Here is a 21,666-nt window from a genome sequence, read left to right as displayed (position 1 = left end):
GAACATTTGCCGTTATGTACATATATTATTTTTTTCCACTTCTATTTGTAAAGAATGTAAAAGAAAAAAAAATGTGTTGCAAGTTGAAGAAGAGTTGAATCTGTTTATAATATTTTTGTGCTGTTTACCTAAGATAAATTAATTTAGAATTGATGTAATAAGTAGCTTGGAAGAGAATTGGGGTGAAAGAGGAACTGGTGGGGTTAAGTCTGATACTCTTAGTACCTTGTAATCCTTTCCTTTATTAAGAAACATGAAAGATGTGTACTGAATCTTTCTAGTGGGAATACGATACCACCGGTGAGGCTGGGGACACATGGTGCTGTCATGCCAGTGAATACAGCGGCTACCAGAGGGCTTGGAGGCTTTCTCTGGCAAGAGAGCTCTCAGAACAGAAAGGATACTACAACAGCCTGAAAAGATCTCATGAACGTTAAACCCCTTGGTATCATTGTCCATGGACTTAGTCCAATAATTGTGTGCCTGTATGACTCTGTTTTGTTCTGCGGCTTTGAAGTCTAATCCTAATTCCTTCAGGGAGAAAGGCTTGTAAAATGTCTGCATTTCAGAGAGACGGGGAAATACTACCTTTGATGCAAGCCTTATTGTCAGTCCCATTCAGTCCTTCTGATTCACCCCTGCTCCTACCCTGTGCATGTTTGCATTGACAGATGAGGGAAGCTGGCAGATGTGCATGTATCCTTGGGATGAGACTGATGCTCTGTTTCTCAGTGTCAACCAGAAAGGCCACTTACACCTAATAAAAGAGCAACTGTGTGGACATTAATGCACGCACAGGCAAAAAGTCCAGGAGTATTCGCTTACTTTTCTAAATGAGTTTGCTCCGGCTGCAGTCACACCCTTTGCGTGTTTGCTTTGCTCAAACATTCAAGCAGGCAGGCTTGAAAAATCACGTGTTCGTACACTTTCAGGTAGGGAACTATCAGCTCGCCCTGTAAGTGATAAGTACTGTGAGAGATGGCTTTTTGCACATGCTTCTCACCTCTCTTGTGCAGGTAAAGGAATCAGCCCAGGAGTTGGCTTGATCTTCTCCAAGTGGTGATGGAGTAGCTTAAGGAAAAATAGTGAGAGAAAATCAAACTGCATCCCTAACCAGGAAGCTATAGAGTATCAGGAAATCTCGAAACGCATCAAAAATGCTTTTAGTCTTCTAAAAGAAGTCACCATCTTTTATAATTTCACAGTAGCATTTTTTTCCCCTCTAATTCTGAGTGTAGCCAATTCACATTGGTGTCTTCATCTCTTCTTCCCAATTCTTACTTCAGCTGTCTTTACAAAGCAGACCATTTAAACACGTATATAAGTCCATTTCTGTTTAATGGATCCTGAAGTAAAGGTTGAATTTTAATTATGTTCTTGAATCCCATTGCATTCACACATTTGAATTTAAGCATGGGTTTGAGTACATGGTTTGAAGGCTCGAGGTTTAACATTAATGCTGTCAGGATGCAAAAACAATGCTGTATGTCAGTTGTGTGACGTGGTCTATTGCACTGCTTGATGCCATCTATGTACCCCTGCTACAAATGTCAAGTACTTGAAGCAGATTGTAGTTTTTTAGTGAGCAGCATTGCCCAAGGTAGATGAAAAAAATAGGCTTTATTGGAAAAAAAATTGAATCTACTGGTGGACCTTCCAAAGGCAGATAAGTGTATGAATTTGGCCGGTAAATGAATCCTTGAAAACTTCTCTCTACTAATTGCCAGCCCTTACTTCCCTTAGAGCTGACATGGATGTAAAGAGAAAGGATAGATCTGTCAGCAAGCTGAGAAGGAGTTTAAAGGAACTTCAATCAGAAAGTTTTGTTTTTCAGATGAATATATATTGTCATGGGTACAAAATGACATTTCCTGAAGTGAAGGCCATTCTCATCCCTGTCTCAGAGCATTCCAACATACAGTAATATGTGTCTTAATTATGGTGTTTCTATGTCTAAAAATGGCTCAGAAATTTCACTTTTCAGAGTTGTATAATCAAGTTGCTCCACCTTGCTATTAGGCATAAATGGCAGTCAGTGCTCCAGGGAAGCCTGAAATTGAAAGAGCAGCAGGTGGGGAGCAGTGGGTCAGGATGGGTATGCATTTAGGAGAGCTGTGTGGGGAGTCCAGAAGTAGAATAGCGGGAAGTGCTGTAAATTGGATTGAACACGTTGCTAGTGGACAGGGTGAAAGATTATACAGCATTTGTCTGTGTGACCGTAATGAGCTTTTTTCCCATAAAAGATTTGGGGAGAAAGTACCGTGTATGAATAGGGTCCCTTTAAGAAGCACTTTTAAAAGAGCTCATTTTCGATTCCAATCATGTATATGCCCCAGCAAGACTGTAGCCAGATGCTTGTAGATCTGAAGAAAACAGCCCAACCCTTTTCTTATCATCTACCGGAGATGACAGACTTTAAATCTCAATGGCACTTTCGATAACTTCTAACAAGACCTGGGACTTGCCTGGCTCCATTTGTCTGGTCAAGGCTGTATTTCTGCAATTTATCCCATGGAGATTTTCAGCAGAACCTTACACTTAGTGTCTAAATTAATGATATTCCTTCCTTTTTGCCATGACAAAAACCACTCTGCACTATATACATTATGCTAAAGTTTTTGTCATGGACATAATCTGTAAAAGCTTTTTCAGCTTCATCATTTTGACAAGCTGATTCCATTAAACTCTTCCCAGTGATCATTTTTGTGTGGTGCACGTGGGGGAGGTTGTTTGCTCACATGGTTTTCCCTTCTTTGAAGCCAGAAAACAGTGATCATCTCTCAGGTTACATATTATGTCTTATCACTGACCTGTCCCCAGGAAAATGTATTTTGAGGGAACACAGACACTTTCTGTATAGCTCTCTTAGTAAATGAGTCTTCTCTGTGGTCTAGTCCTTAACTTTTCTTCAAGGCTCTTTTAGGATAGAGACATGGTCTTAGTTCTTAAAGTGTGTAGGTTGGTCTGTTGATATGAGTGCATTAAAAAGCTCTACACGCATAAGACATTTCTCAGTGTTTTTTACCATCCCACTTGCACTGAAATGGAAATAGTTGAGTGCTTTGAATAAGGAAACTCTCTAGTTTTTCTCAAATACATGGTTTACTTGAAATCCTCCAATGAAGATCCACCACAGTCTGGTGGTACCTCTGCCAGATACCTCGCACTATTGGAGGTTTTAAAGGGGTCTGGGCAAACACTGCTGGTTCTGATCCTGCCATACTGGCAAGTGCTAGATGCTGGTGATTAAAGCTGGAGCTGATAATGAAAGAAAAGGATGCTTTGTTTTAAAATGCATTCTCTCACATCGTGCTTTCTAAGGAAGTGAGTTATTTTAATGTCAGTTTTTGGCAATAAGGAAACTAAGATTTTGTGGCTAAAGCAGATAGGAGCCTGGAGGGGAGTCAGATCCCACAAAACCTGTGTTTGTCTTCAGGGAATGCTTTTTATCTGCCTTTGCTACAAATGAACATGATGTAGAGCTGCTTCTGCATTTCGCTCTCAGTAAAGCCAGTAGAACTTTTCATGCCAACCTCGGTGATGAGCACAGCCACCAGACTTTCTGGGATAATTGTCAGTGCAGAATAGCATTGCCTACAGCCTGCTTTAGCATAAAACCAAAATCTATCTCAGTAGGCTTCCAAGGGTATTGAAGCATCTCAGATTCATTAATTCATTTATCTGTGCCACAAACAGAAAGTAAATTTTAAAGTGGGGTTTTCTTCGTGGGGTTTGTTGTTTTGTTGGGGGTTTTTTTCGGTTTTGGGGATTTTTTTTGGATTTTGGTTTGGTTTGGTTTTTCGTTTTTGGGGTTGTTTTTTTTTTTTTTTGCAGCTTCTAATAACTTCGCCTTCCTTCCTTGTCCAGTCCATTTCCACAGATACTCATATTTCTCAAGCTGACAGCTTTCTGACCGCCCAGACTGAATAGCTGGATATCTCAGCTTCCCATCTTACATGAACTTTATCTCCCTCATTTAAAATAGCAAAAGCACTGTCTACATGAGCAGACCATTATCCTGGTTGGGTTGTTAAAGTTACTGTAATGCTGACTTTATTTTCTTGTAACAGTTCTGAACAAAATATTTCCTTTGAAAGGTCTCAGACCTCTATCCTCCCAGCTCCTAATCACAGTAATACCCAACCTCAAGGAGTCATTAGTGAAGACTCAAACAATATCCTGTAACAAGTCAGCTATGAAGAAATTGGCATAGTTTATCTCTCTGATTCATGTTCGTATGAAAACAATGGGTTGCAAAATAAAGGTAGCATTGCTTTCATGCTGTACAGTATCCATTGGATCTGAGTCTTTCCTCCCCCACCAACAGTCTCCCAAACTAACCCTGAGTATAACTCTGCAGTCACTTATGAGACAGGGTCCATCTAAAGAAGTGACATGTTCTTAGACTTTAAAGCCAGTTCATTGTGCTGCATCTTAAACCACCTCACTTCTTTTTGGTCATTGTAAGTTGTTGCATTTTTAGATAACTGGGAAAATAGTATAATGATTATATTCAAATCCAACCCTTAAAGAAGGGTTTACATTTCTGAATTGAATGGATGCAGTGAACTATGTAAACTGAGTTTGGATGAGTTCTTGGAGTTGTTTGGTTTTGGTTTTGTCTTTGTGAAATGGACACTTAGCTTTGCAGGAAAGCTGATAAGTAGCATAAACTATGACTCACCACTAAGAGACTTTGTAGAATCTTTGTGTCTGCTGTTTGGTTTGGCTTCAGCAATCAAAGGGATTTTTTTTCACAGAAAGGAGCATGCAGGTGGCTTTTCAGGTTTCTGTGAGGATTTTTCTTCTCATTTGATGTGATACAGGCTCTAAACTGGGCATCAAAAGATGTGAGTTCATTTCATAGTTCTGCCTTAGTACTGATCAGCTTCAAGATCAGTTTAGCTTTCTCGTCTTTCCTTTTTTCATTCCATAAATTGGGAATAAGGAGAATTACACCTATAAAGCTAAAGGTGATGTTCAGCTGGCTGGGGATTTGTTTGGGTTTTTTTTTTTTACAAATAAAGCTCCTGAGACTATGTATATTGAACTCCACAACTTTAAGGCACGCTAGTTGCTCTCTGGATGAGCTGTATAGATATGGATAAGCTGTACTGTGTTAGGGAAAACTGGGAAGTTTGGAAAATCCTATGAATAATTCAGCTTTTCACAAAACATAGTGCACAATTCAGTTATAAGTATAATTTCTACTTGCTGACTGGGTCAACAAAGGAAATTACCAGGTTGAGATAGCCTGAGATGTTTTGGTTGCTCAGAAGAGGAAGTTCAAGACTGGAACAAGACTGTCACTTCTAAGCTAAGTCCTACTAGAGAAGGTGCTAGGTACTTACAGTATGACTTCTTTTGCCTTTTTCCTTCAATTACATCTTGCAATGATTTGATTCAGCCGACTACGCTGTCTCATCCTCTATCTATATTATCAAATGAATACTTCAGTTAAGATAGAAGAGCTGGTGAAAAATGCCATCTAAGCTACTGTGCTGTTGCACAACTTAAACTCTCTTCCTGCAGTATCACCTTGGTGGTGAGGGTGAGGGAGGGAGGCATATCAAAGTTAAACTGATGTAACAAGGATTCAAGAGGGAAGGCGGTTTGGATATATTGGCAGTAAAACTTAGGAACAGGTTCCTATAAAACAACATCATGTTTGGTGATAAGAGGGATCAAATTCATTGGTAGGAGACTGCATTCTTGACACTTTAGCCTCTCATTCCCATATAAAAGAGCAATGTAAAGTTTAGTCACCCTGAAACTCAGTTTTCAGGGCACGCATCACAGAAGTAACAGCGTCCTACAAAATATGCTGTTCTCGTACCAAATACGAAATGGAGAGTATTGTTCCCAGAAGCCATTTTAGTGGAGCTTTATAAGGTAGTTTTGGTTTATTTTAATAGGCATAAAGTGAGAAGAAACAGGTGAAAGATATATTCCAATATGGCCTTGTAGGAGAAAAACAGTTGGTTCTCCTTCTGGAAAACTCAGAAGAAACACATACTTAACCTGTCTTTGTAGATGACGAGGGCTTAACACTGCATACAGTTGCATGACCCCGGTGACTTCAGTGTGTCTGCAGGGGTTTAAAGGCAAGTGAAATCCTTCTGTATGCTTTTCGTCTTGTTCCAAGTGTTGTGTACTCTCACAAGAACACAGCTCATGTTCAAAGCAGTACAAATTTTAAAAGATGGAGCACAAGCCATATGCTCTCTAGTCTTTCTAGGATTTGCTGCTCTTGTCTATGGTATCTGTCAGGTTAGGATTTTCCTATAGGTCTTCATAGAGTCAGGTTGTGATTTCTTTATGGATAGGAAGTCAAGAAAACATCCTGACCATTTCTTTAAATGATTGTGGTGATGGATCTGACATGCTCACACTTTTCCATAATGGTCTTGCTGCCACTTTGCTCCTGATTTAACAAACACCCTCATAGTCAAGTCCTAAACCATGCAGCTCTCACCAAAGAGAGCAAGCTGGATTTTTAAAGTCCAGTGTAACCTCAGCCTGGGGTTTGCCAGAACTCTGCTCATACCCTCTGCCCCCCAGCAGCAGACCCCAACATCCCTGCACAGCCCTCCAGTCCCCTTGCAGCTCAGGCTTAGCAGTGTTCCCCACTCCAGCCCAGCCTGTTCTCCAGGTATTGCAGTACTCGTACACTCAGCCAGTGCCCTTCAGTTCTGCTCTGCAGTGCCATCAGGGGAAAATGATATATCAGAGTACTTATGTCCCAAATTGAATGTTGGTCAGATGTTAAAATGAAAGAAATATTATGGAGAGTCAGCACGTCTTGCTGTGGAAATAAATTACGTACAGTGGAGTGTCATGGCTCTTGGGACCACACATGATCCAAGGACACCATTTAGAGAAGTGATCACAACACCACTAGATTTATCAGATAATGATGGAGGAACATTAATACCCAGAAAGCAAATAACAATTAGCAATAGAAAGCTCCCAACCAGTAACTTTTTCAGGGTCACTTCCTCACATTAGTAGCCTATTTGTATGTATCACTAGATTTTATAGCAATTATCTCCTTATTAATAGTAAATTCACTAATTGCTATTATTAATAAAGATGCATTTAGTTCTTAGTACCTTACTTTCTCAGTTTAACATTTTGGTTACTCAAGTGTCATCTGCCTAAATAATTCAGTATTATTTGATTGTATTTTCTCATGCTGTGCAGTCCAGTTTTGGAACAGCAGAGTTCAGGACAAGTACTTGAGAGGGTGTAGGGAACATGGACCACGCACTAGGACTGCAAACCTCCAAGCAGGGAAGCAAAGATGCTTCATTGCTTTTCCACCTTGAAATAAGGAGAGCATGACTTGATGTGGCTACAGTGTAAGACAACAGATCCAACTTGTGAGCTGCCACTTCAACCACACTCCCTCAGAACAGAAAATTCACCTACAAGTGTAAGCAGAGCCAAGATGTAATTTTTAAGCTCTGATCCTGAAAGGCAGCCAGAACCTTTAGGTATATATCCTTTTATATAGGTAGATATGTTTTCTGTTTTCTTCTATTTAAGGTTTCAAAGCTGAGTTCTAAGTGCCAAGAGTAACCAACACAACATATTTTATAAAATGGAAATGCCCAGATTGCTTCTGGACCACCAAGACGACTCATCTGGTCAACAGCTGACTTCTCTTTTCTCTCCATTCCAAGAGTGAACAGGGAGCAGGCTGTATGCTGGGTGGGAACAACTCAGTCTCAATGCAACCAACATTTTTCCAGTGCCATTTTTGCTCCTTCACAGTCTCTTGCTGGGAGCACACACAGCCCGACAATGAGGGAGAAGGGCATCAGGAGCCTTGGAAAGATTACAGATGGGAGCAAGCAGCAGCTGCCACCAGAGCAGTGAAGCTGGCCTACAGCACAAGCCCCTTGGGCAGTCAGAAGTGGGTGCTGTGAGTTATTTTGGCAGTGGCCACCCCTTCCCAGGTATTCTGTTTCCCAGAATTAGTCCCCTAGCAGTTACCTCCTTGTCCGTGCAGCATTCCAGGGTGGTGGTGGGCAGCAGGAACAGGGCAGTGCTGTGGCTTTGGGAGGTGGTGCTGAGCAGCCTCCTTCTGCCAGTGGGATGAGCTGTGTGAGGCTGCGCTGGCCAAGCACCTGCCAGCAAAATGCCCTGGTTTCACTTATAGTAACAAATCCCTCAAAGATGTAGTCAGTGGTTAGAGTTACAGAAAGATAAAAGTAGTACTGTTCCAGGCCATCTTTTAAGTCAAGATGCATGGTCAAAGTGCTACATTTACATTACAATACAAGAATTTATTTAACCTTTCCTCTTTCTCACATTTTGCAAGTGTTGCCCTCACCCTGAGCCCCTTAAAGCAACTGCTGCTGAAGCTGTAATGTGCTCTTGCTTCCAGAGAACTCTCCTGCTCTTCTTTTAAAGATGTTTTGCTCAGAGGTGCTTTGTATAGAGACTTTTCTTGACTGAAGTTCTTCTTGGGAGCAAGAGACCTCCAATGGATGGTAATTAGAGTTCAGTTTGCAAATGCAAGAGATTACTGTTCTTGTTTCATCTGTCTCAGTGTTTTCACTGGGAACAGCTGTTAGGACTTATTTTGGGCTGAGTTACCTGTGGAATGAGTCAGCTTGATGTCTTTTTGAATTAGCTTACATATACATGAAAGTCCAAATTTGGATTGGATTAATTTGTCTTATCAAAACATAATATTACCCAGCCTTCCTGGCAAGCAGTGTGTGCTGAAAAATCTATTCCAGCAAGATTTTTCTTTTGTATTTTCTAGTTGTGGGTCCATGAAGTTTTCTGGTTTTTAAAAGAATTTTTGTGTGTGTGCATGTGTAATGCACATTCGAAGTCTACTTTTTCCAGTACATATTTCTCGATGTGAAAAAGACAAGGCTAAAATTTTAACCATTCTTAGTTACCAAAAAAAAACCTTAAAAGTCTCCTTTTACTACACTTTGCAGCCCAAATTTAACAATGATATTAAGTACACTAGTGACATTAAATACACTAGTGAAAGAAAATATAAGCTTGAGCTGTGTCATAATTCCTTTACAGTATGTGTTAAGGTAAACAGCAAGGCATTCTGTCTTCAAATTTGAGAGAGGAAACAGTTACTGTTTCTATTGTCTTTGGTGGACTACAGCTTCTAAACAAACCTTGTCTTTGGAAAATGAGTGATAGAAATATTATCAATTAATTTTGATTCAAAATTGTTGTCGTGTCATCACTGAATTCTTTACAGAACCACCATTTGGCTGTTTATTTCGTTAAAAAGAGCATGTGCACCTGTAGTTGAGTAGATTTCTTTTCAAATTCTTTCATGGTATGACGAAAATATATGTGTGTGCCAATGTATACAGACATATGTTAATTCTAATGTACATAGAAAAACACCTTGTCATTTCCTAAAGATCATTTTATTTTGGTTGTCCAGTATTGCAGACTAAGGGTTTATATATGGCCATATAACTGGCTCTCGAGCTGTATTTGCAGTGTCCTCTCCCATGTGAGCTTTCTCCCTCCCTGCAATAAGCTGTCAGTTGTAAAACCATCTCCTCAGTTCATCCCTTTCCAAGCACTAGCTCAACTGAGTGATGTTCATTTCCTGTCTTACTCAACAGAGTAGCCAGCCCTTCTCCTCAGTCTTGTATGAATGAGTTGAGTCCACGAGGACAAGGGCTGGACTATGGAGCTTCTTCTTCTGCTAGGCACACAGAGGTGAAGATGCAGAGGAAGAAAAGGAATGTGCCCTGTTAGCCCTTTGCAAAGACTTGCTCACTTTCAAAAGGAGCAGGATTGGGCCTCTCTGTGGGTCAAGATCTGCTGAACTGCTTTTTCTCTGATGGGCCTTTTGGACCATTTGTGTGCTGTGACACAGTGCTTGAGCTGGTGTCATTATCAGTCCCCAAGCAAACACCATTGTGCAGTGGAGCACAGGTCACTGAAATTCCAGATATTTTGACTGCTAAAGGAGGTGGTCACTTCAAGTAGCATGACCACAGGAAAAAAAAAAGGGGGAGAACTTGAAGGTAATTTTCCTCTCTACATTGCCACGTTGCTTTTCCTGGTGTGGCTCCTTACCTTGTGTGTGACATCTGTGGCTAAGGTGTTGTCATATTTCTGGTATGCTAACATAACATTTGACTGCCTTCCTCTGCATTTTTTTAATTAACTCCTAATATTAAAGCAGTTTCCATCCCTGGATTCCTCAGCAAGCTGATTGAAAGGCGATTTAATTGCACAGCATTGCCAAGAAACATGTTAGGTGATTGCTGGCTGTAGTAACAAGTGATGTGAAGGTAATAGAAGATATCACAGGGACTAAGATTTTGCTGGCCATTAGCAGAGGTGACTTCAAAAAGCAGATGATAATTAGTATAGATTTCCCTGAACCAAGCTTCCATCTGCTGCTAGTCACTGGATTTTGAGCTGCTCTCCTATTAAAGATTTGCATGTATGTTCCTGGATTCTCGATGGAAAGGACACTTAGGGGGAAAGGGTATAAATCAACAAATAACTGTAACCTGCAGAAATATAAATCTATGTAGATTAATCCGTGTTTCCTAAATTGCATACTAGATTGTAATTCAATCAAAGGGTAGGGGTCTTGTGACGTTTATGAACATTTATGGATGGTATAAGCACTCAGATTAAATGTCAAACCTGGTATTCAGTTTAGAATCATGTATTATTGTTATTCATTAATATATAAAAACAACAATTATATCCACTGAAATCCTCAATTTAATTCTGCTGTAATCTGTCTCTGCTGTGTGAGAGATGCAGTGCAGCCTCTTTGCCCCCTCAGATCATTTAAAGGGCTCCACTGAATTTCAGCTGAGTCTGCTCTTTCCCCCCAGCGTGACACTGGCTCCATTTGGCCCCCTTTGAACTGAGGAATTCTCTAGTAAATGATTTTCTTTATCTTCCACTGGGAGTAAATTTTAGTTTTGATACTGAGCAGGTGTAGTGCACCGAGAATGGGAGGAGAGACAAGATTGCATCTTAGATCCAATTCACTGAGTATATTACATATGATAAAGCTGTGCCCCTCACTGGTTCCATATCAGTAAAGGGTGAAAATGCTTTGAGGCAAGAACAGTCATTTTAGGATTATCTTAATTTGTTGTCAGTCCTTCAAGCCTGCTTCTTCCCAGTCTGGGGCTAAAGGACTAACTTTGCTCACCTTGGCGTAGTGCATTACATCAGAGAGATCCTAAATCACTTTGCAGAAGTGGAGCAGAATTGCTGTCCCAATTTACTTCTAAGAAGGCCCTTGAAGCAGGTTAACTCAAGCCATTTAGTGAATAAAGTGTAAGAAGCAACTGAATGCCAATTGCAAAAATGACTTTGGCACCTAAGATGTTAGTTTTGTTGAAAGTAAGCAATCCTTAAGCTAACAAAGGTAATATATTTCAGCATGGTTTGCAGCCAAAATTTTACTGACTTCCAATGGACTTCAACATGAACACCTCAGTCACTTTTGAAAATTGTAGTTAGCCTCATAAATCTGTGATCATCTTATATAATGTAACTCATACCACTGGTTTTCACCATCTTAACTCCCGGTAAATAGCAATTCTTCAGTGTTTATGAACCTTATTCTCATTAAACTCAGGGGGAACTAGATTCCTAAACAGCCTTAACATTTAGACCTTGCTTGTCTCATAGTCTTTGTGAGTTAAATGGAATTTATTCATGTAGCAAAGAAAGAGAAGGGGAACAGAATCTGCACACAATGAAGCAAGGACAGATTTAAGATTAACCCTTGGTTATTCTGTTCAGTGGCCACATCTTCCAAGTAATATTGATTAATTAACACTAGGAATTCAATATAAAAAAAGGTCAGTGGATTCCATTTGTCCATCCCAACAAACAGAGCCATACTGGGCTGAAAACAAGCGACATAGAGACATGTAACTATTCTGTTTATAACATAGAGACCTGGGGAAAACAGTCAGCTTTCTTCAACTTCATTTTCTTATGTCGTTATATAATACTGTATCTTGAGGAAATCTAGTGTGTTACTCTAATGTAATTAGGTTAAATGTCTCTAGTGACCAACAGAGCCGTATGATAAAAAATTTCACCCCAGCATTTTAATGGTTCAGGTTCTGCTCATGGTTTCAATTAAGTCAGCATGATTGCACAGGGCAGTGAGAACAGGATTTGGCCCATTTCTCTCCCGCATACGTGTTCTGAAGTTATCTAACCTGGAATGAATCATAGGTTCCTCAGACACATCTTGTTTTTCCAGTACTTTACAGGGAAGGTTTTGTTTTCATATATTTTCTTTTGAACAAAACTGCTAATCAAGTGTCCAGACCGACTGCAGTCATTTAAAAAAGCAATGTGTTTCAGTTCTGGTGATTTTGCTGGATTCTAGTTTGCAGCTTCTAGTATATTGTGCCTGTCTAAAATTACCCTACAGTTTTAATTAGGGAAGACAATCTTGTTCACTTCTTAGAGCAAATTTTATGGTAATATTGGTGTAAGTCATTACTCAGCACATCCGGAATCTCAGGCCATAATTTGTAGAATTCTTTGGCATCCATGTTGTCAAAATTGCTTGATGCTTTCCCTTAAGAGACCTTGTTTTATGTTGCTTATAACAGAGCCAAACTCTAACCTCAGCCTAAAATTTTCCATTCTGTGTTTTGGGTTTTTTTTCCCATACTGGATGCCTCCCACTATTTTTTTTTTTTTTTTTTAAACTCTGGGACACCAAGGCACATTCTTTGGCTCAGACCTCTTGTCTCAGGTTCTTCCCTGGTTTGCAGCTCACTGTCCCATCTGCCCAAAATTCTGAAAGAAATACTACCCAACTACCCAGCCCCTGACAATCCTTCACTATCATCTACTATAGATAAGTCCATAGAGTTCCATGGTTCAGTCTTCAGGAGAAATGTAAAAGGAAGATAAGGGATACATGCTTAGGAAAGAAGATTTTCTCCACCAAGAGAACTTCCCTGTTACAGTTCATTAGAATAATAGATTCCTGAAAGCAAGATAGTGACCTTCTCTCCACCAGCTTGTTCTTGCCCTTCCTTTTGTTTTATTTCATTTCAGCTTTTCAGTTTGGGCAGAATCCATCTTGTCTTCTGTCTCATGCAAATCTTCCTTACGTGTGTGAGCAGTCAGCTCCTTTAAAGAGAAATTTGCTGTTGAAAGGGCCACTCAGGGTAGCCTGTCCAAAGGATGCTATAAGCATCTTGGTTCCTGCCCTGCAGTTTTTATGATTGTCTCTGCTCTTTGCTGTATGATTGTCTCCACTTCCCTTGCAAACCAACCACTAGATTTGTACACATGCTTTCTCTCACACTCCCCTCTACCAGGACCATAATTCCCACAAATAGTAGCTACAACTCTGAACAGATTTGCTGCCTGCCTTCCCTCTCACTCTCCTGTGACAGCTCCTCTCTCTTCCTTCACTCTTGCAACTCACGTTTATATTTCTCTGAGTTTTTTAAGTGCTTTGAGGAGTGATACAGCTAATCTCTCCCTGTAACTAGACAGGAAACAGAAGTTGAAGGCCATGTCTTAAGTGCTGGAATACACCACATGGATCCCGTGGTCGTTTTCCACTGTGCTCCTGATCCCCTGGTAACAATCTTCTGGAGAGCACTGTCTGGCCTGACTACCCCAATTTTTTCAGCTTGGCAAAGGGAATGGGAGACAGGACTGATATGTAGCTTTGAACATTTGGGGAGCATCTGCCTTTGTTTTCTGTGTCCAACAGGAGTGTGTCTTCTTGTTACAATTCAGAGCATCAGGCTTTGATTAATTTTGTTTATTGCTTCATCCCAGGTTAATATGTTTTGGAAATAAATATGGAAATAAATATGTTGGAAATAAAGCTTAGATACTCCATAGTAGACCTGTAGTCTGCCAGAAGTTTGCAAACCTTTAGCCATTCCACTTTCATGCAGTCATTTTTTTCTTAGAGGTCTTAGTGTAACAGATCAATCAAGTCCAAGAGATACTGTGTTGACAGAAGGAACTAAGACAACACAATTTTTCTGTGCAGCTATCAGCTGTAATGAAAGCATTCTCAGCCCTAATAATAAGCCTAACCCCTCTTCTGTGAAGGTCAGGATCAAGAAGACGAGTTCTGTTTCAGAGTCCTGTGTCATCTGGCATGACTGCTAAGAAGGATGCCATTCAAATCTGGCAGTGTTTTTGTGATAAGAGCATTTGTCCATAGGAGCCACAAGCCTATTTCACGGAGACTGTTGAACAGCCACCAGAGGATATTTAGTCTCTGCTGGCTTGGAATTATCCCAGGACTGAAAGGCTCCTCAACCATTACCAGTTTTCTCAGCTACGTAGTTCTGGGGTCAGATAGTTTCAAAACTTTCAAGATCTATGTTGTTTGTGAATTTAAAACCATCTTTTTTTCCTCTGCTATGGGAATTGCCACCATCTGTAAGTCTCCTTGATCCTTGTTTTATATTGTTACATTGGTATCATTGACTGTGTTTATTATCAATTTCATTTCCTTTTTTCTTTCTGTCTTTTCTTCTCAGATCACTCACAATCAGTTTGTGGCCTTTCTCTGAAGGAACTTTTCCTTGTCTCTTGTGTAAGTATTTATAACATTTTGTACTTTTCATTGATATGAGTTGTGCATTTTCTTCAAGTTCCATCAAAGTCAGCCTGGGGCCTCTGTTACTTCCCATGGCCACAGGACTCAATAGTGAATTTTTATTCAAATGCAGTCCAATATTTTAATGCAGTGTCACCTTATGGGACTCAACATTTTAGTTCAGTGACATTGTGTGATTGATCTGGAATTTATATCTGTGTTTCTAGATGACAATATGGAATATTTCTGTTTATGTGCGGGGATATACATGTTCTGATGGACATTATGCTGTTGTGCTCTAATTCAGAATGAAATATAAAATATTCCATGCTGTGCAAGTGCAAAACAAGTACAGAAAACAGGCAACTAGCATTGCTGAAGTTTGATCCTATGGTGTGGGACCCTTCCTTACCCAGTCCTGGCTGCTCTCTGACCTGCTTTTCTTATCTGATAAGATTAAATGGGCTGTATTCTCATTGACATCCAACAGTATCAGGATTAAAAATCTGTGAGTGGTTTCTTTGGAGGATGTTATGCAGGGTTCTTTTCTCACCTTGTTGCATTCACTTGAGTTTGGCTGCTGCTATGTAGACTGGTGATTCTCTGACCTTTTTAACTGAAGAAAATGCTATGTTTATCCAGATAATTGTGTTTTCAAGACCCAGAACAGGAAGAATTAATGTTTTCCTGGTTTAAGTTTTGTTTTTCTCCTTTTTGGGGGGAATAAGGGATGGAGCCTTTGGGAGTGTTTGTTTGTTATCATTTGAGTTTTAATTTTGTCAGGTTCTGACACATGATGGTTTTGCGCATTTGGAACAAAAACGCGCATTTTTCTGGGATTCCTTCATACATATTGGCAGTGAAATCTAGTGCTTTTGAAACAATGACTCTTCTTGTTGAAATATAAAGGGAAATATAGCACTACCACTTCATAATATTTACTATAGTTAAGTAAAGACAGACCAAAGTTTTCCAAATGTCCACCAGTATTTTAAGCCACTGTTTTGGGATGTCCAAGCTGAAGCTATTTAGTGAATGCCAAAAATAATGAGGGCTTTTAAATTTAGGTTTAGAACTCCACGTCCAAATATACCTGGACTTCGTGTTACTTTAGATCTCCACTTTGCAATTTAAATTCATATCTCCTACCTGTTCAGAGAGAAAAGTAGATGACTGTTAAAGTGCTGCCTGGAATTAAAAAAAAACCCCAGCACTGTAAGAAAAATAGCTCTTTCATATATGGGAGACAAATTAAACCTGCAAATCTGTAAATTTATGTTCCAGTTGTGTTTTGATTGTTGGAATTTCTTTAAAGGCATGCTAAAGTGCAAATGGATGTTCATAATTGTTTCAATGCGCTTGCTGAAACAATGAAAAAGCTTTCTTTTCCTCATACTAGACCTAAAATATGTGGCTTTAACATTTAAAGTTGACCCACTACTTTTGCAGTGCTGAAAGAAATGGCACGGTGCCTTCTCCCCCGCCCTGTGGGCAGAACGATGACATTTGCTCCAGTGGCTGCAAAAGGTGGTATGACAATGCCAGCTCCCAAGGAGATGTATTTGAGCTGACCTATCATGCCTATGGTGTCCCCATATTTCTCTCCCTTCTCCTTTGCCTTTCATTATAAGGTGTCCCAAATCTGTAATTTACAACATGCTGTTCCAGTTTTGCTCTGATATATTTGCTACAAGTAAGTAGGAGCCTATGCATGTCCATAGCTGCCCGTGGCAGTGTCAGGCCTGTGAGATGAGGGGAGCAGAGGCACCCACAGAATGCAGCATGGCTTATGTCTAATGTGACATTTATTTGACTCAGAAAGGCAATTGATTAAAGGCCCATCGGACCTTTGCCATCATGTATTATGTATTTATCCAGCAGGGGCAGTTTATAATGGCCCCTGACAAATCCTATTACTTTTGTTGCAGAACTTCATAATATCAATAAAAAGCATTAATGATACTCAGGGACAGGAAGCGTTAACACTGCTTGTGTTAACACTTCCCACAGCAGTGGCAAAACCATTTATATCTGTGGCAGACTCCGTGTGCCTTCAACATTCAAAGGCACCAGTTTAATGTTGTTCTACCTCTGCAGGGTAAGGCAGTTTAGGTGGAAACAGCAAGATGGCTTCATGATCGGTAGGCATGTGTAAACCTGAAGCTGAAATCCCTCTTCAACAGTGCTCTGCTGTGTGACCATGCATTAGTTGTTTTGCATCTGTCTGCCTTTCTTTCTTGACATGTGGGATTAGAATCACATGCTCTCTTGCTTCTCTAAGTCAAGCTTATTCCACAGCCAAGAGGGCCTTCTTGGTGCTCCTGCATTCCTAAATTAGCAAGCTCCATAGGAGCCTTACTCTATTTCTGGCATGTCTTGCTTGTTCTGTACTGGCTCTCTCCTTTCTTTCTGATAGGCAGGTCCTTCAGGCCATTGATAGTCTGGGTTCTTTTTGGTAACAGAAAAAGTGCAAATGGGACATTTTTACATTAGAAGTCGTTAATGGTGCCTGTCAAGGATGTTTCTGATCTAGAGGTAACTGATTTGTTCTGCCCTCTTTCTCAGTGTCCAGCACTGGGCTCTCTTTTCATATCCCTACCCACAAGTTGCTGATGATTCAGTCTTCATCCTCCTCCAGATGTTATGTGCACATCTGCCTAATTATATGGCATCAGGGTTTTGAAGGTGGAAAGATTTCATAGATCTCTCCCCCAAACTATATTCCCACTTAAGAGGGATACAGTTAATCTCTGCTCCAGTTGAATGTCCTCAGGATTTTGAGACAGACACAGGTGTATTCTTTGTCAAAATCATTCTTTTCATGGAAGAAGTCTTCCAACCACTCTGGAGCATTTTAATCATAATGTCAACATCCTGTAGCAGTATCAGCTTTATTAAGGAACTTTACAGTAGGAGAGATAGCTACACTAGGATAAATAGCTACAGCAGAACACTTCTTTTACTTCCAGAGCACTCTCTGTTCACATGGAATCCATATAATATTGAAAAGTTATCTGCTGTTGCCTTGGTAAGTGCAAATCAGAAGGGCACCAGAGTCATCCACATACAAGGAAGTTGCAGGACACGTTAACCTAATTCCATGGATATCTGTCCATTCTGTTTAAATAGTTTTCTGATGTCACCAGGTTGTACTGAGCTCCAGCATCTTTCCTATCAGATTGAGCACTGATTCTAATTCTTGTTACTTGACATCCTAGTTTAAGAAAGGTAAAAAAAAAATAAGAAAAGAAAAGAAGGAAAAAAGTGCAAAAAAGTGCCATTTATTCCCCAGCTTCATGAAGACGTATTTGGTCAAGTAATGATGACCTAAGGGAAGCTGAGAGGCATCTTACTGATCTCATCATAGTTATGAGAACCATCCATCATATGGTCAGTGATTTGTATGTCAAAAAACACCCTGTAGTATTCCAACCTGCCAGTAGCCAGTTTCTGAGAATACTTACTCACTTTATCAGACGTGATGATGCTCAAATAGTCTTTGATATCTATGTATATGTCCCTGCTTTGGTACTTGTTCACCACCAAACTCTCATTTGTTACCACTCTGAACCATTATCATGAAATAGCAACTGATTAGCACCCTCTGAATCCCTTTATCTGGTTCTGTGCTTAGTGATATTTTGCAGATGAGGAACAACATCAGGGATTACTACATTAGGAACAGGGAGGAGGCATCTTTTCTCAGGTTTCTTAAGAAGCTCTCCCTTACTTGAGAAGAGGATAGCAACCTCCAGGTCAAGCGTATTCATGAATCAGAAATGAACATTTGCAAAATGCCAAAAAAGTCTACATGTAATAAGCCTTATGTTTACAACAGCTTTCAAGAGTTAGCATTTTTCAAGAATTACCATAATTAATGTAATAAATAGACATGCAAATTTTCTGGAAGAATCAGTTGTTCTTCTTCTGAAAATAAGGAAGTTTAGGAAGGGGATAGTCACCTAAACAGCAATCTGAGACAGGAAAGGAATATTTTTTCCACAGCTATTATGTGTCTCCTGAAGGAAGGGAATGTTCCAAAAAAGAAAACAACATGGGCAGAGGCAAATGAGAGAAATGGTGAAACAGCCTCAATGTGTTTATAGAAATGAAACTGTATGACCGAGAGCACACCTTGGGATGAATGTTCTTGAGCAAGTGCCACAATTTTAAGCTTTAATCTTTATCTGAAGACGTAGCCATCAAATAGACTTAAGCAATAGATGTGCATGAATTAAAAGCTCCTCATTATTTAAAACAAATCTGACAAAGTTCATGGGTTTGTTTTAAAACTTCTGCATAAAAATAGACCCAATATCTAGAAAACCCAAGACGTAGCCAGACTTACAAAAAGGGGCAAAATTTGATCCTAGTTTTTCATTCAAGCATTAGTTTAAGTGTTGACATTCAAATTGTTTAGCAAGTAATGAAGGCTGCACATAGCTGTGAAGTTGATGTGTGGATTACAATAGAGGCATGTGTTCAACCTGCTTTCTAATTGCAATACCTACAGTATATTCACTGGTGCTGGATGAGATTGAACTTAAGATTGGCCAGCATGACAGCTGAAAATGTCACACCTTTCTGCCATTATGCATACTCGCAATCTCTTTGTTCTGAGTTGTTTTTCATTTACTTAGTGTAATATAATGGACTGAGTGCTAGCTTGTTTTGAAATATTATGGAGTACTACAGAAAAAAAAATGGACTTTAACTAGACAGTTGTAGGAGCATAATATTTCAGATGTAACTAGAAAAGAGAAGGAGACAGAGAGAAAATGGAGCTGTTCAATGCACTTTTACCCCACACTGGCATAATTTAATATATTTGGATGGAAAAGACCACCTTTCCAAAGCAGTAGCAGCATTTCCTACAGCAGTTTGAACACCAACCATCAAAATATTAAGACAGACCAATTTGTTAGGTCAAAATCACTGTGCGAAATGGTAACAACTACAGAGTGTGGCAGAGTTTTTCAGAATATTCCCTTTGTAGTTATGGTAAATTATCTTCCAGCTTTGGCAAGCACATTGCTGTTCTACAGCTGTATCACCAAAGGTCTTTTTCTTTTCTGAGCTTTATTGTGAGTTCTTCTCCTAATGCAGAAATCCTCTTTGATGCACCCTGCTTTAGCATCATGTTGTGTATCTGCCTCCATCACATGTATGCACCAGATATAAGGTAAAAATGGTACCAAGAACAAGTTGTGCTGGAGGAGTGGTTATTATAAAACACAACATCCAGAAATAGGAAGCTTCCCAGAAGTCACCTTTTGATCAAGACATTGTAGATTTGCCCATTGAAACTGGCACCAAGATATGAATACTCAGGGAGGTCTAAATGCCTGCCCACATGTCCATGTCCATGCTGAATGTCCTATGTGTGAGACACAACAATCAGAATTGAGCTTGTAAGAGCATCTCCTCCATCTCCTTTTCCTCTTCACCACTCCCACTTAAAAAAGAAGCAAATCATCCGCCATGTAGCTCCTTCGTGTGCTGTTACAGAGGTGCACATGTCAAAACACGTGGTTGTTCTTCAGGCTGTGCTTCATGAAGGCTGTTTTACCTCTTGGTGGGAATGAGAACTCTTAGACAGAAAAGATCACAGCATATTAAGAAATAATGATTCTTTCCTCTGAAGTTCTTGTTCACTGCTGAAGCTCTCCATCATTTTGGATAATATCATGCTGCGTATGGTTCACAAATTCAGCCCCCCAGGTAATATTTTCATCTCGTGTGTTTGCATGCCCAAAATACTAGATTTTGCACAGCACCAAAAGCAAATGCTTTTGGATTTAAACAGATCTTGCTCTCTCCTGTTCCATCTTACTAAGTTTTAAGTTTAATCGAATAGCTGTATCAGTTTCCTGAAAGCTGTTTTCTGTTTTATCTTCTTAAGCATACTCTAAACAGTTTGATTTTTCAGGGACAAAATTGAAATCCCAACTCCAAAGCAAGGATCACTTGCAACATTTGGATCTGGATATGTATTTAAATTTCATATTTGTCCGTGTTCACTTATCCTGGATGTCTGTAGAGGGATTAATTGCTTTTCGCTTTTTGCAGCAAATCCACTTTTACATAAAAGACAAAAAATAATGTGTAACATTCTGGATTCTCTACAGTATGCACTGGAGGTTGTGAAGGAGAGCTACTATGTGTGATCAGCATATGACCAACTCTGAAGAATGAAGGTTCAGACACTATTTTTCAATTTTTGCATTTAAAAAATCTTTTACATTTTTGGGTTTAGGGCAAGTTTCTTGTGTGAATGTCTGTGCATGCTTAGCATAGTTCAGTCATGACATTAAATACTTAAATTCTGCCACAGAAGGCTAAAACAAAAATGGAGCTTCTCTTCCAGTGAACTTTAATGGAAAGGTAACAGTTTTAGTCATTGAAATACCTGCGGACTGAGACATGCCTCGGGGAAGATTGTCAAAAATCCTTCTTTTTCTTAACTTGTTGAAGACAGTTTGGCAGATCTTTTATTGTGGAGCCTGCAAATTAATTTCACATTGATACTTTCTACTGTGACTTCTGTGGCAACGTCTTTGCCTTCCATCCTGGCTTGTGCCACTCTGCTAGTGGGCAGCCCAGTTTTTCCTAATGCAGAAATTCACAAAGCACTGTAGTCTGACTAGATCAAGAAAAGCACATCATGTGTTCAGGGAGAAGCAAGGCTTTTGTAAGGGCTTCTGTTCACCAAGTATTTCTCCTCCACATCTTATTCCAGAAGTGTTTTCTTGAGATGCAGGGTCCAGCATTCAAAGGCATTCAGCAAGCAGATTTTGTAGATGAATGGGCATCCTGTTCTAGGAATAAGAATATTTTAAAAGCACGAAACTGAACTAGATATATAATTAAACTGTACAAGTAAACTGCTGAGAGAGTTGTAGCATTTCTGAAATTCCCAAGGAACACAACCATAGAAATAACACTGAAACATTACAGGTGAATGAGAACTAAATATTGTTCATGAGCAATTTATTGATGTTGATTGACCCTTTTACAGCTGTTAAGCATGACCCCACTTTTTCCTAATCTATGCCCCCTCCCTTTGAGTGGCCTTGTAAAGA

At 39.7% G+C, this 21,666-nt stretch overlaps 1 long non-coding RNA gene across 2 annotated transcripts in view; it reads left to right on the top strand.

Moving 5' to 3' along the window:
* The window catches only part of LOC138112790 (uncharacterized), a 397,150-nt gene that overhangs the window by 315,646 nt on the left and 59,838 nt on the right, over nucleotides 1-21,666 (top strand). For both annotated transcript variants that reach the window (XR_011151840.1, XR_011151838.1), the window contains exon 8: nucleotides 14,526-14,581. This is a non-coding gene — a long non-coding RNA (uncharacterized lncRNA). The remainder of the gene's footprint in view (nucleotides 1-14,525; nucleotides 14,582-21,666) is intronic.

Source organism: Aphelocoma coerulescens, chromosome 1, assembly GCF_041296385.1.
Source record: "Aphelocoma coerulescens isolate FSJ_1873_10779 chromosome 1, UR_Acoe_1.0, whole genome shotgun sequence".
NCBI lineage: Eukaryota > Metazoa > Chordata > Aves > Passeriformes > Corvidae > Aphelocoma > Aphelocoma coerulescens.
The sequence above is the reverse complement of the archived record's forward strand: the minus strand, read 5'-3'. Positions and strand labels throughout refer to the sequence as shown.